Source organism: Ascaphus truei, chromosome 19, assembly GCF_040206685.1.
Source record: "Ascaphus truei isolate aAscTru1 chromosome 19, aAscTru1.hap1, whole genome shotgun sequence".
Lineage (NCBI taxonomy): Eukaryota > Metazoa > Chordata > Amphibia > Anura > Ascaphidae > Ascaphus > Ascaphus truei.
In genome coordinates this window covers 18193281-18209458 of record NC_134501.1, presented here as the reverse complement: position 1 = coordinate 18209458, position 16178 = coordinate 18193281, and the positions used below count along the sequence as shown (strand labels likewise).

General features: G+C 42.0%; 1 protein-coding gene across 2 annotated transcripts in view; it reads left to right on the top strand.

Annotated features, from left to right (window-relative positions):
- The window catches only part of CDH8 (cadherin 8), a 215243-nt gene that overhangs the window by 47444 nt on the left and 151621 nt on the right, over positions 1-16178 (top strand). The window lies entirely within an intron of this gene.

The window sequence follows — 16178 nt, the reverse complement described above, 5'->3', positions numbered from 1 at the left end:
GGTTTTCAGGATATCCCTGCTTCAGCACAGGCGGGTCAGTCTTCGACTGCATCACCTGTGCTGAAGCAGGGATATCCTGAACACCTGACCTGTTGGTGGCCCTTAAGGACTGGAGTTGACCACCCCTGGACTACACAGAAGCATTAATTTGTAGCGTTAACAAAGAGGATGTTTGAGAGGTACAGTACCTGTAGTAAGAACAATTGAAATCAAATACTTAGACAATCTATTGTGAAAGTAAACAGCAACTATTATTGTGGAAATATACCTGAATAGTTCAAGCAGGCAACAATTCCAGCATGTTACTGCACTATTACTATTGCGATAAAATCCACAGTTTGATATAATTCCATATTGTTATATATCTGTGAAAATGTTGCCAATGTAGCCTTTATAACCTAAAAAAATAAATGAAAAATAATGCATGAGGGTATAAATGTCTTCGTCGTCTTCGTCATCATCTTCTTCTTCTTTTTTTTTTAAATAGCAAGTTTGTTGAACTAATCATTCTGTGATTTACCTTTAACTCAAACTATTGCACGTAATGAGCTCTTCCATTAGCAATGCTGTTTAAGGCCGTGGCTCAGTGGCACGCGCTGCGGTGTGAGCGCCACACACCACAGCACAGCCGTCTATGGGGCAGGCCCCAGTGCCTGTGTGTGTGGGCGCGCAGAGCGCTGTGACACTTACGCTGGCAGGGAAGAGGAGTTTTGTCTTTCCGTGCCGCGACGTGGTATGCGGGCAGCCAATGGAAGGGCAGATATGCCCTGTAATTGCCCCGCACCCCCATACATCCCATCGCTCCCCTACAGACCGCAGGTTGCGGCTTTTATCTGTGCACGCGCCGCCAGGATGCCAGGCGCGCATGCAGCAGTCAACACTGGGGCCGTAGCATAAAGAATGGATCAGACACAATGACCTATTATACCCTCCCCTCCTAATATCCTCAAATCTTTCTCAAGGAACCAAAAAAATACAGTTTATTTAAAAAACAAACAAATAAAAAAAAAAAAAACCCTGTATTAGTTTGTTTATTTAACTTTAATGTCATTAGGTATTCGAACAATTGTATGTCCTCCAATGCTCTCATTCTTGACCGATTTAGAATTTTTCTCCTCGCTTTTTACATTAAGGACTAACTAATACAGAAGTCCCTATGATGGAGCGTGTGAGCTTTGGAAATAGTTAATGGTACTGTCATTTTCTTGCTAACTTGACAATCGCCATATTTAAATTACCCAGAAAGAAAAATGTCAAACATCTAAATCCGGGGCCCAGGGCTAGAGTTTCCACTCGTCCCCCCTCCCGTGTTGATGGCCTTGCGAGTACCCCCATCTCTCACATCCCCATCGCTCGCCCACACCTCTCTCTTTCCTCCACCTCTCTCTCTCTCCCCCATCTCTCCCCTCACTTCTCCCTCTCCTTCACTTCTCTCTCGCCTCCACCTCTCTCCCTCTCACCACCACCTCCCCCTATCTTGCCCCATCACCAATCCTCACCCAATAACCCTCCATCCTAACCCAAAAATCCCCCCGTCCTAACAAAATAACCCCCCATCCTAATACAATAACCCCACCCATCCAAACACAATAACCCCCCTCATTTGAACACAATAGCCCCTCATCCTAACACAATAACCCCCATATTAACATAATAACCCCCCTCATTCTAACACAATAGCCCGCCATTACAACACACTTAACCGCTCATCACACATACCACCCCCTTACCTGGACGGGCCCAACTTCCAGTGGCGACTGGCACCTGCGGCCACTGGGTCTTGGACAGTTGTCCTGCCCCCCTCCCCCCCCTCCTGCCCCTGTTGGTGGCCCTGTTGGTGGCCCTGTATGGAAAACTGTGGAGCTTCAAGGAAAAGGCTGGGGGAGACCCATTTGGTTGGAGTAGATTGGGGTGAATTTAAATAAAGATCTACTTTTTAAAAAGATTGTATTGATTTCATGCATTCATCACACTGCAGTAAGACAACAATTAGTAGAAAATCCTCATAAAAGGTTACGCTAATTGTCAGCATTCATCACTTTGCTCACTTGGCGTGTTCCTTACGCATGTTACTGCATATTTCCATCTATTACTACTGTACTGTAGTCAGGGGTGCGCAAACCTTTCTGTTCGCGCCCCCTGTCTGCTCTCCCCCCCCCCTGCTCTGCGCCATATGATGTCACGACGTTATGTGACGTCGCATTGCCATTTGACGCCACGTTGTCATGGTGACATGTTGCCGAAGAGCCGGCTGAGATCAGGTAAGAGAAGTGACAGAGACCTCACGCCTCCCCCGGCATTTAAATTAAATGCATTGGGGAAGAGCGCAGGCCTCTGTAACCGCCGCGCCCCCCCCCCCTAGAAAATCCTGCGTGCCCCCCTGCTTGCGCACCCCTGCTGTAGATTGTATTTTATTTTCTACTCGAGAATAGGTACCACATGTCATGTGTAAGGTTGAATTGATATGAAAACCTGATCTTTGCCTTTGATTTAATTTACTGTACGAAGACAAATTTTGTTGCCTACTTATTTTTCATATCCTTATTGTTAAGCAGTATTTTGAGTTATTGAAATGTAAGCAAAAATGCACTTTGATAACAGCATGTTTGCACATGTTTTTACATCATTGTTTGAATTGAAAACATTTGGAGAAACTGACATTTTACTATCTTTTCACTCTTGCACTGAAACTAATCATATTTTCAACATCATATCTTTTTTTCAGACTTCATTTTTATTATATTTTGTCATGAGAAATTTGTTGAAGTATTTGTGGAGTAAGGGTAGAATTTCTGATGATTTTCTGCATGATTTACAACTAATAGACAACTGGGAATAAACCTGCAAATACAGGAAACAATACACATACTCTATCCTCTGTACCAACTGTGTTAATTGTAAAGTCCTAGAAATAACTTGTCTAAGGAGGAATGTGCAATTTCACAACAGGCCAATAAAAAAGGTATCACATAATACTGAAGCGCTCATTTTCTCTGCACCATCGCAGCTGGACTAATATGGCTATTTCTATTTAACTCATAACTAGCCTTCACATTGCGAATACTTTAATGTTCTATTTATCAATGTCGGCAAAACTAGGGCAAACTGGTGCTAAGAAAACAGCACTTGATTTATCTGAAAACAAGATGATGGAGTTATTTTGGGTTCATATTGTCTCTACTTTTGCTGCCAGACGAGTTTCATAAATGACCTTCCTTGTCCATTCAATCACTGGTTTTATTGTACCACCAAGCCTAAATCTGGAATGAATTTAGTTTTATGAAGATAATTTAACCACGACCGTACAAATAAGTATCCAAGAAGGGGTGGGGGAATTTTGTTTTTTACTCATTTTTAACTGTTTCTACAATGATTTTCAAATTAATTTGGGAAGTGAACAGAAATTTCTGTTAACTGGTTAACAAATTCCCATCTTTAATTTTGACATTGTTCTCATTGCATGCTGTAAAATAGGTACTCCTTAGTATTACCCTTAGGATTACCAGGTGTATGATGCATGCAACATGTTGGCTCACAGAATGCTGAGTGGTCCGCCGATGGTTGTGGGTCTTCTGGACGGGCTTCTGGGGCACATACCCGACATTTATCTCTGGTGACATAGCGCCTCAATCTGCTGCAGGCTCCAGATGTATGGAGGCAATCTCTGTCACGGGAGACAAGCCCATTTACACCTTTTTACCAGGATCATCCATTGAGCAAAACGAGGTAATGAAATAAATTGTACATTTATTCACAGGAAAAGGCAAACACACAATGTTACACAAGCTACAGCAAAAAGACCCACTTACTTGGGAATTGGGGCTGAAAGACTATTCTTTCCTAAGTGCAGGGGTTTATCAATCCAAAGCTTACCCTAAAAAGTCTTGGAACTGAAATCAACCTGCAGTTCCAACCGCCACAGCTCCCCTCTCTCCAAAGGGCTGGAATTCACTTGGTGCTTAGAATCTTAGAAAACGTTGAGAGAACTTTAAGAGACCTGGGAGAACACTGGAAAACACCTCTCTATCTATTGGGTGCAAGGGGTTATAATACCTCTAACTTTCCTTCAAAAAATCCTATAGCCCAATCCAAAGCGTGAGAAATTTCTCCGCCGCCAATCAGAGGCAAGCTGGTAGACACAACAGGGTTACCTGGAAATCTGAATAAACCAAGGGGCATGGGCAATTTGGCACCTCTGGCTCTGGTTCCCTCAATGCCACCATTGGTGACAGGCTCCTGACAGTCTTCTGGGATCAATGGAAATGCAAAGGGCGGCCATTGATCTCAGGATGTGGATACTTGTCCTTCACTCCTGTCCAAATGGTCTTGACACCTCAGACACATCCTCTCTGGCTTTCATCTCTACCGTATGAGTAGACATGGTGGCACCCAAGTTGGTAGCCCACTGGCTCACTCAGAACATTGGCTCTGAACGTCCCAGCTCATCTATGTGCACAAACAGATATGTTTTAAAATGCACAGTTCCATAAAATATACACTATAAAAATATCCTAAGTCTTTTGGTTATGGGAAATAGAATAAGAAGCTGCACGTTATTTCTTACTAGCTATATTTCCCACACTCTATACAATAAACTTAGGACTGGACTTTTAAAAGTCCCCTCACAACCTTGTAGATGGTTGGAGTACCCCCAGAACCTCTATACTGGTTCTGGGTGACCTGGGCATTTACTGGGTATCCCCATCAACCTAGGGACCCTTTGATTGTTTCAGGGACACCTCACATCCCTATGCCCCATTTACCTTTACGGGCTGTGCTGAAGCAGGGACCCCTAGTGGTGAGTCGCACAAGCATTTTCAAGGGGAGATATTACCGAGTCAATTTGTCTACTTGTACCAGGCATCCGATCTGATTCCTGGGTACACTTTTAGGGGAACCAGCAACTCTGGACCCTGACTAGATATACACAATCTGACAACACTTTCTCCGCAACCCCCCCTGAAACTCATACCACAGCAATCCCTGCTCGCTGGCATCCCCGGAAAGGTAAAAACACAAAAATTCTTTATTGTCCCATAAATACAGGTAATGCTTTTACAACAGTTGGGCCCAAGAGCTGACATTCCTGAACCCCAAAACATGGATCAGAGGTAACCAACCGTACTTAACCTTTATTAGTGAGCCTGGCTACCTCTTCACCGTCAAAATCTCCTACAGAAAAAACATACTCAACTCCCCCAGAAAGATTGCACACCAGGCAGGAGTTATAGTTAACTGGAACCAGTTTATTCCTCTGCATACACAGTATCACACAGGCTTCTGCCCAATACAGCTCAATGCAGGTCTCCACTCACCGGATGGTCCCTGGACCTCCACTCCAGGCCAAGGGCACCCGAAGCAGTCCTTACTCTTCCCTGACCCTCTAGCAGGGCCAGGGGAATGATAATCACTCACTCTCCCCCAAGGGGAAGAGGAACAGGAGATACCAATGTGAAGGCAACCCTGTGTGTTACCTGTCTCTCTCAAGGGTAGAGACAACTGCCTAAATTTAGTGGTGCAGCCCCTTAAGTACAGTGGGAGGAAGGTACAAGGTCTGAACCCAGGATTGGGCAGAACACAGGCCTTGTTCCACCTCCTCCCTTGTCACTCAAGGGAGCTGCCTCTGTGGGGAAACCCCATGATTGGTCCTGTCACTGCCTGCACTGTTACCATGGCTTGCATGACAGGGAGGGCAGACTGGTAGCCAAAACCAGGCATGGCTACATACATTGTGTACATGTACATGTGTGAGAATAAACTCACAAATGCCAAACTACTTTAAATGCTGACAGCAATGCAGGAATCAGGAGTCCAGTATCCAACAGGGAGTTCGCCTGTTTGATCAGCTTGCGAGTACTACTTTTTGTGTGTGAGCTTCATGAATTTTGTTTTCTCCCCTTTGGCTTATGTCATGAAATTTTGCTTTCAGTCAGTGCATGTCCTTTCAGTTATCATGCACGTGTATGGTATAGACAGGGCTGGGCACGAATATAAAAGACTTAGGAGCCAGGCAGAGTTTTAGGAACCATAGTTTTGTTGCACTGCAGAGGGGAGTTGGGGTTCTCTGATCTACCCCTCCCGCCCCCCAAACACACACACACACGGCAGAATAAACGGTGCAGTGCTGACTAACCTGTCAGTCACCACTGCAACTGGGAACAGCATGCCCCATCCTTATTTGCGGTCGCGCTTGCAAAGCATTATGGGGCATGCTGTTCCATGTCGCGGCGGGGACTGACAGGTCCTCCAGCACTGTGCTGCAACAAAAGACTCTGCGTGTCAACTTTTAGGTGCCAGGGATTTTCCTGTCTCTAATAATAGGATTGTTATCGTGGGTTAATATACAGTACTGTAAGGAGGCAGTGTAACATTAGTATTTGTCCAATCCAGTTGTACAGAATGATTTGAAAATTAAGGAGAAAAGTGTTATTGTTCATGATCATTAACTGTATAATTAAAAAAAATCCATCCAAATGTTTAGTTTAATAATATGGGACACAAACAATAGTTTGATGTCCTCATTTGTGCAAATGAAAAGGAAAGGAGCATTGTTCAATCTCTCTGACGTTCAGGTTACAGCACTAAACAGACAGCTGCAGCCCGCTCGTATAAATCATACTGCTACAACTAAAGAATAATTTGATCTTCTATACACTGTCAGTCTTGTAATGCTTCCAATAGATTATGTTTTTAGCTACAAAACCTGACCTCATCATATAATGTCTGTTTGACAGCTCGTTGTTGGAAAAAAAAAACAAATGTCTTTTTGGATCAGTTGCAGAGCACAGGATGCAGGATTACATGCTGTGCTCATTCTTATCCATATGTTCCCAATAGGAAAAAATCTGTGTAGTATTTTGATCTAAGCTCTCTAAGTGTTCACATTTGCCAGAACAGATTTGTTGTCTCTTCATGTTTCATATTTCTAATATTACCTGCATTTTTTATGATTTGCAACTCAGTTTGACCTGTTAGTTTGCCTGTTTTATTAAAAATGTAAAAAAGAACAGTTTTCTGTCTGGCGTTTCATACCCACACAATAATGTTGCATGGGATATGTAGGAATGAGGAATTCAACCAGCAAAATAATGTTGGCATCTTGAGACATTCACAATAGAACATTAAAAATATTGTTTCAGTGTCAAATTAACTTCACATTCTACTCATGTAAGTTATAGCATCCATAAACCCATTCATTTGTAGAGATCTGAACCATTTACTTAATCTCTAGCGCTAAATGTGTGTACTTTCTTTAAAGGCATAATGGCTTAAGATGATGAAATAAAAACATAACCCTAATAATAACAACAGTCCGTGCCCTGATTTTATATAAAAACCACCAACGTCCTTAATGAATACTACAGACTTGTTCTTAAACTGAACTGACGGCAAATCCCATCTCTCAAGCATTGACATACACAGCTGCGTCTTGGGTCAAAAGATGTGTAAAAATGTGTACACATTACTATACTAGTTTAGAATAATGTTAAAAATAGCAGTCATCAAATATTTTGTGCTTATGATATAAATTCTAATAATGTCTTTAGTAATATTGTAATGCCCAAAAGGTATTTGCACAAATGCAGTGAGCATTCGTTTTACTCCACAGAGCGGGCAACTTAATATTTCATGTTTGGTTCCTATGGCACAAGGAAATAAAGTTATTTGTCACAAGGACCTGCACGTCTTGTTCTGCTTCAGAAACAATACCATGATTTAGAAAGTAAAATGTTATGGTACAGATGCAGCCTTTCCTGACTACTTCTCGTTCTAGATTTTGGCAAATTCGCCAAATACCACGCATGGTAGTCAATGGCAGATAAAGACAAAAAAGACACAGCGCACAACGCTCATAGTGCATAAAACAATATAATAAAGGTACAATTAATTAGGGTAAGTAATGTGCGTACATCAATAAAGATAAATAAATGCAGTTAGGGATAATGTTACCCAACGCCTCAGGAAACCGGAAGGAGTATCCTCTCAAGGGTTATGGCGCTGGTGTCTCGGATACAGGATCCTATTGGTAAGTAGGTAAGTAGATCGCCTCTAAAAAAGTTCTTTTCCCCCAAGAGCACGAGTCCAAAGCTGCTGCTGCCACTTGCAGTCCTTTGCCAGAGCACAGCTCCACACCGGCCGGGTCCTCTCACTCCCCTCTGTGCAGAAGCACTTCCGGGTCGATGACGTCACCACGGGGGGGGAGCGCTGGTAATCGCGCCGTTCACACTCGATCAGCTCAGATGGTGGGGTAATAAATTAGAGGTTGAGCTCTTGTCCAGTCATCCAACGCGTTTCGAAACGAAAACGTTTCTTCATCAGGGATGATGAAGAAACGTTTTCGTTTCGAAACGCGTTGGATGACTGGACAAGAGCTCAACCTCTAATTTATTACCCCACCATCTGAGCTGATCGAGTGTGAACGGCGCGATTACCAGCGCTCCCCCCCCGTGGTGACGTCATCGACCCGGAAGTGCTTCTGCACAGAGGGGAGTGAGAGGACCCGGCCGGTGTGGAGCTGTGCTCTGGCAAAGGACTGCAAGTGGCAGCAGCAGCTTTGGACTCGTGCTCTTGGGGGAAAAGAACTTTTTTAGAGGCGATCTACTTACCTACTTACCAATAGGATCCTGTATCCGAGACACCAGCGCCATAACCCTTGAGAGGATACTCCTTCCGGTTTCCTGAGGCGTTGGGTAACATTATCCCTAACTGCATTTATTTATCTTTATTGATGTACGCACATTACTTACCCTAATTAATTGTACCTTTATTATATTGTTTTATGCACTATGAGCGTTGTGCGCTGTGTCTTTTTTGTCTTTATCTGCTAGTCTAGGGGGTTTCTGAGCCCCCCCTCCATCGCAGCTGCAGACGCTCCGTTTAAGGTTATGTTTTTTAACACCTATTATCACGTCACTTAATTAGTTAGCTGCGCACTTTATTTTCTTTTCACTAGTCAATGGCAGACCCCTGCTATGTGAATCCTACCAAGTTCTACCTGTGTGCCTCTAACAGGGCGATCGCAGGGGGTTTAATTTAATATTACAGAATTGTAGCAGGGAGTCTCCGGAGTGAACCGCATTGATTTCAGGTCTGGGGACCCCATACTTCCTGGGGTAGTTAAAAATTCAGGGACCGCAGAAAACCGATGATTACATAAAAAGGTAAAACAATTCTATCTAAAAAAAAATAAAAAAAATAAATAAAAAAAAAAAAAATATATATATATATATATATATATATAACACCAAGACCCCAGAGAAATATGCACTCACATTTTGTAGAGAATAATGAGGCCTTTGGTCCCAAAGGGAGTCTGTTGGTGTTTCAAAAAACTTGCTTGAAAGCAGAGTTCTCAATAATGCTACACAAACTCTCAAGCCACCATGAATCACTCCCTAGGGTCTTGCCAATCAACGTTGCTCCCTTCTTCGTTAACACACGAGAACACTTATCTGCTCCCGGGATCAAGAGCCTAGGTTTGGATCATGCTTGCAGAGATACAGCCCCGGTAAGGGTGGGAAGCATGGGGTCCCCGAGGCTGAAATCAACTTGGTTCAGCTCAGGAGACCCCCTGCTCATGCACACTATGAATAAATATAAAATGTAAGCAGCTTCATTACCTTAGCGGCTAACCTCTAAGGTAATGATTTTTTCTTTGGGGGGGAGAGGGGGGCGGGTGTTTGATACTAGTGTGCGGGAGCAGGGGGTCTTCTGAGCTGAACCAAGTTGATTTCAGCCTCGGGGACCCCTGCTTCCCGAGATACAGCCTATCTCTTACTGTGCTTCTCTTACAGACAGGTACAACCCGGTAGGATTAACATAGCAGGGACCCCGGTGTGTTAATCCGATGGGCCATTAGTCTGCAGCGGACCATCTCGGACCACCACGCAATATATTGCATTTTTCAACCTAGAAATGGACGGCTAACGGCCACTGCATCTGTATGTATTGTAGTCAAATGTAAAATAACACAAGCTTGCAAACTGTCATTATGGTCTGTGGAAGCAAATTGATGCCTAGTCGTACGTTATGGCAATTAAATGGCTTTATTCATTGTATCTCTCTCGAAAGCTCGCACAAATAAAAGCATTCCGTTAGCCACAGAACGGTATCGTCTATTCAGTTTTGATTTATATATATATATATATATATATATATATATATATATATATATATATATATATATATATATATATATATATATATACTGCTGGATGAAGGCCTCCCCAATGATCTTCCAGGTGCTGAAGTTTCATGCCTCTCTTCTCTATGTTGTGCTAACTAATGTCTGTCCAGTAATGGTTATTTCTTCTTGCGACATGTCCAGCCCACTGCCATTTTAATCACCCCTGTGATGAAGTCATAGGCTTTTGTTTGCTTCCAAAGACTTTCATTATTTTTCCTGTTTCTTTGGGTAATACCCAGCATATATCTCTTAATAATTGCTTGAGTCATCTGAAACTTTTTAATTATTTTGCACTTAGGTTCCAAGTTTCATATCCATATGTGCACAGCCAGAATGCACTAGTCCTTTAAAGTGATATCACATCCTTTTGAACTAGTGTAACCTATCACATGGTATAGAAACCAATGGGATAGTCTCCAATACCATTGGCTCTAATACCACGTGATATAGCCATGTGGTCTCCCTTGGAGATGACATCACATCTTTCACCAAAAAAAAGGAGGCGGGCACATGATACAGCGTCCAATCAGATTGGAGCTGTACCATCTGACCAGAAAATGTGACTTCACAGGCTATACCTGTGTATAAGGCCTTGACGTCTCATTTTACCTCAAGAAGCCAATGAGACAACATTGTGTTGTGGATTTACCATAGGGCTATGGATTGACAGATAAAGATAGAAGATTACAGAAAAGAAAGAAATAATGACAGATGAAGAAAGAAGACAGTGATTGAAGATAAAAAAGAGAATAATTTTGTTACCTGTTCCGGATCTTCAAGGTGGATGGCGTTGGATTGACTTTGATAACGTCGCGGTACGAGAGCTTACAGATTCGTGGGGATTCGGAGGGCCAATGCTTCTAAAGGTAAGAAAAATATTGAATGTATATAATTGTATTTTTACAGGGTTTTTTTAATTGTATTTTTGTATTTTCATGTTTTTCATTGCCCATTGACTGATAATGTATTAATCTGTACCCGTTTAGGGTGCAGATCAATACAGTGATAGCCAATGCATTTGTTGGCACATGCTTTTTTTCTATTGATTGTTGTTTTGTATTTTTCTGTTTATTGTTTGGCTTAAATAGTTTGTAATTTTGATGGCTTGTTTTAATTTGATTTTCCGATTGTTCAGCATTTTTATTTAATGCTTTCTTTTGTTGGCTACTGGTTTTAATTGACATGTTACCTAGTGTTTTTTTATTAATTAATTGATTTCTTGGCTAGTGTTTAAAATGAATTAATTGATTGGTTGGCTAGTGCTTTAATTTATTTAATTGGTTGGTTGGCTAGTGCTTTTATGTCTTGAATGTTGGTGTTTAGATACTTGTGTATTTGTTTTAGTATTGTGTATTTTTGGCTTTGAGGCTTTTTTATTAGAGTGACCATTTACTGCTATAATGCCCTATCCTGCCCAGGCGCAAAGTTCACCTTTCCTGTCTCACCCTCAAATACTTTCTGGGCAAGCTACCCAGCTACCTGAACAAGCTCCTCACCCCTACCACATGCAGTACCTATCACCTGAGATCAGACTCCAAAAGACTATTCATGGTCCCATGACTCAACAAAGTATCCGGACGTTCCTCCTTCTCCTTCCGTGCACCCCAAAACTGGAACAACCTACCAGAGACTCTCATATCCACCACCAGCTTAAGTTCTTTCAAATCTAAGGCTCTCTCACACTTTAATCTGGTCTGTAACTGTTTCATACGCTCATAATATATATTTTCTTTAACTGTGCATGCAATGTCTTGTATATAATGTATACCTTGTTCATTTATGTAACTGTATTTGTAACCATGTATTATTTTGTTTTACTCTGTGCCCAGGACATACTTGAAAACGAGAGGTAACTCTCAATGTATTACTTCCTGGTAAAATATTTTATAAAAAAATAAATAAATATTATTATGGAAATGATGTATCACTATGCCAATCAATGGGTACAGTGTGGACATAGTGGGCCCGGGGTGGGTGGTTAAGCTTCCCAGGTGGATAGTGGGGAGGGTGATTTAACCCCTTAATCATTTTAGCGGTTAATAACCGCTATAGTAATTAAGGGGTTAGGGGCCATTAGATTATTTCTTGTATTCTTTCTGGCAACGGAGGACATGGCCCTGCAAATGCTAATGAGGACGCCCTTCATGATGGCAGGGGTATGTAGAAAGGTTTATTTACTTCATTTATGCTGGCTGGCTAATGTTTGATTTAGTAATGGGCAAATGAACTATTATCTATATCTGGATAATAGTTATTTTGCCCATTACTTTACTGTATGTGTTGGGGCGGGTGTATTTATTTAACTGCATTGGAAAAAAAAATTTGGACACAGAATTGGTACTACAGGCCAGCGAGGACCCATGGGGACCACATGAGGGCCCACAGATACCCGCGGGGACCGCCTGAGGACCCCCGGACACCGCGATGACCACCTGTGGGTCCACAGATACCCACCAGACCACCTGAGGACTCCCGGATAGCCACTGGTACAACCCACTGGGACCACCCGAGGGCCCACAGACAACCATGGGGGCCACCTGAGGACCCCCGGCCACACGTAGGGACCACCCAAGACCCACAGACACCCGCGGGAACCACCCGAGGGCACACAGACACTCGCGGGACCACCTGATGACCCCCGGACCCCCACAGCCTCTGGTATCAATAATGTGGGGTAGGGGAGGTGGGTATTAGTGTTTATTGTGGGTAGTTAGAGTGGGTGAAGGGGGTGTTTGGCCATTGGTGGGTAGCGGGATGGGTTAACCCCTTCATTGCCTTAGCGGTTAGCCACTAAGGTAAGGAAGTTGACTGTAAATGCATTTTTATTACATGGGATTCATGCCGGGGGTCTCCGGTGCTAATATTAATGGTTATCAGCTCCAGAGATCCCCGGTATCAATCCGATGCAAAAAATAAAGCATTTTTTTTTCTAAGTCCTGTTTCGCCGCTTCTCAGCAGGTTCTCACCACCGTCACTTTTCCTGGCGCGAGGATTTTATGAGAAACTCGTCATTCTAGAGCCGCAATTAGACTCGATAACCTTATCGCAGCTACTAGAATTGCACGAGTTTCAGAACCTGCCAATAAGTGGCTTATCACCGATCACTCACGTTTTTTTTGAAGGATAAGAATTTGGGCGATTCAGTCTTTTATCGCCCACTTATCGACGCTTACAGAATCGTTGTAGGCATTTTGGCCGATAAGTGCTCGATAAGTGGCTTATGAACGTTTAGTGCATAGGCCCCTAAGTCTTTTATTGTTGAACCATCATCCTGTTTGAGTGCGATGTTTTGCTTCTTCCCAATCATAAGTCCTAAAGCTATGAAATAGAACAGCAGCAATCACGCAACGGTAATTACTCACCTAGGAGCTCTTGCAAAGTGGTAAGCAACAGCTTATAAATGGCAGGCACTTACAGGAAGTTAGAAATGGTGCAAAGGAAGCTTTTTTAGGCGTCATTGTTTCAGTCCCTCTTTGGACCTTTTTCAAGAGGCATCTCTGAGCGATTTGACTCCTTGCATGGTTGACATTTCTGTGGGTGACTCCACTGCAGAGTACAAGTATAAAGGCACAATACATCTAAAATAATAACTTTGAGTTAACCTAGTTCGCTTTTTTTCTGCAGTGCAGTGTTATCATAATAACATGTTTTATTGTGTTATTTTCTGATAATAGCAGTACAAATACCTGATTGTTGGTCTGAGTGCAATAGCTTTCTTCCTAATATAAGCTTAGGTGGAATCATTCCAAGTAAACTTGTAAAAGGTTGAAAGTCTAGCTCTTTGTTGCTATTTATGAGGAAATGCAAGTGAAAGAATGATAGTATAAATGATAGCAATAGTTCGGAATCAGTTCCTCTGTGTTCTTTATACCTGAAGACACTTCCATTTCTATCATCAGAATCCTCCATCAGCAAATCAATGAAGTGATAGAACAGGGAGGGTTCTCAGGTAATCACCACGCATTAAGGTGGCAAACAGAATACTTTTCTATTACATGGGCATATGTGGCACACAGTCTTATTTCTAAAACATAATTTGAAACTATATAAATCAGACTATGACACGTTTTAATTCTGAGCATGGAATGCAATGGAAAGCATTTTACTGTACAGTAAATCTCTGAATTGGCAGAAGGGTATATGTACAATATTACATTCTGTGCCCTTTTCATAACGACACTGGGGGGCAGAAGTATCAAACTATGCCTAGCTGCAAAACGGGAGTAAAAAAATGATCCATATATATCACAAAATCCCATTGTATCCTACAGAATCTTTTTTTCTTCAATAAATCTTGTTCAATGTTTATGGTATAGTTTTGCAGCTGGGAGACTCTGATAAATAACCCCTTGAGACTTTATCTCTAAATCTACCTCTCCTGTGACTGAACCCTTAACTCAGCCTTTCGATTTTTTTTCCCCTCAGCTCTTGAGGCTGCTAGGTGCTGTGCCCGGCTGGATTTAAAGTGAATCTGACCAAAACACAGTTTAATAAGAACAACATGACCTTCGAGCTAACAAGCCAATGAACTCAAAGGCTCCTCTGTAGGGAAATAGGTTAAAATCAAGTATGTGTCAATATTAATGCCTCTTTCATTTCATTTTGTTGCCTTAAGCAGATTTGTAAATCTTTTGAGGCAGGAACAAATGGAATGTTTTATTAGATATTGTTTAATGAAATCTATGACAACTATAACTAATGTCCCTCTGTTCAGGCTGTACCGCTGTTCCAAGCCCAGCACAAACACAGACACTCACATCCTTCTGAAAACATCAGGACATTACAGTACTCCTGGAATTGAAGGCCTAGTCTAGGGCTTTCGATGAATTTGCTAAGGAAAATGTACTGTGATCATTTACAGATGATTTAAGACATAAAACAACACACCTAAGACTATAGGAAGCTTCTCAAGCAAAATGACAGATATAAGCAATGTTATGGCACTCAATATCTCACAATAACATGGTTCTGATGGTGCGAGTTTTAACGCATTATCGTGCAATTTGGCATTGAAAACGATGGGGCGATGAGTTCCAAGATTGCACTATTGAGTGCCTTACCGCACGATAACGGGTGGAATAACGCCAGCTACATCTGTTCTGTAACGCGAAATATTTTCACCAGTATTTAAAAGGAAAACAAGAAATTACTAGTATGATGATAAATCCAATTCCAGCGCAGAATCATATATTACGGATTGTTTAACTGTTTAGATATTAGTGGACCGATGTATGACTTTCTCTTGCGTGTCGCTGGTTTTTACACATGAAGGATTGATTTTATACCGTACAACAAATCTTAAACAATAAGGGGCTTATTCGATAAGCCTTTAAGTTTCAAGTCTATCTTGTGTGTTTTTAGCTGGTAATTTGTGGCAAAAGGCAAATTGTCATACCACATTGCTTTGTACCGGACGTAAGAAATATATAATCTTCCCTTCACAAACCACTACACACAATTGCATTCATTAGAGTAAATAGTGTATGGTGGCAGGGGTATTCTTTGCCAATACTCTGTGAAATGAGTAGTTATACATGTAGAACCCTTTGTACTGTATGTTGTAGTGATTACACTTAGCACTGCAGTAGTGATGGTGTCCAGTTGATACTGTACAGTATGTTGGTAAGAGTGGAAGCAACATTTGCAGAAGTTATGCAGTGTGTGCTCAATGAAGAGTGTGTCATCTCATTGGAACATCTTTGTTTCACATATAATTTACAGTTCTGCAGTGCTGGTTCAGTGAAGAATATGTGATTTCCTGTTAACACTACAGTTTAATGGAAGGAACATAATTTGCATTGAATATCACTTTGATTTCAATGTCACAAGAAGTCCATTCGCCCAGTAAGATGAAAATAATGAAAGCTTCAGTTGAATCAAACACTGCCGGTGCCATCCTCTGTCTTCTGCAGACCGCAAAGAAGACTTAAACCAAGCTGGAAATCAGGGGTGCTCATCTCCAGTACTCGAGACCCCCCCAACAGGTTAGGTT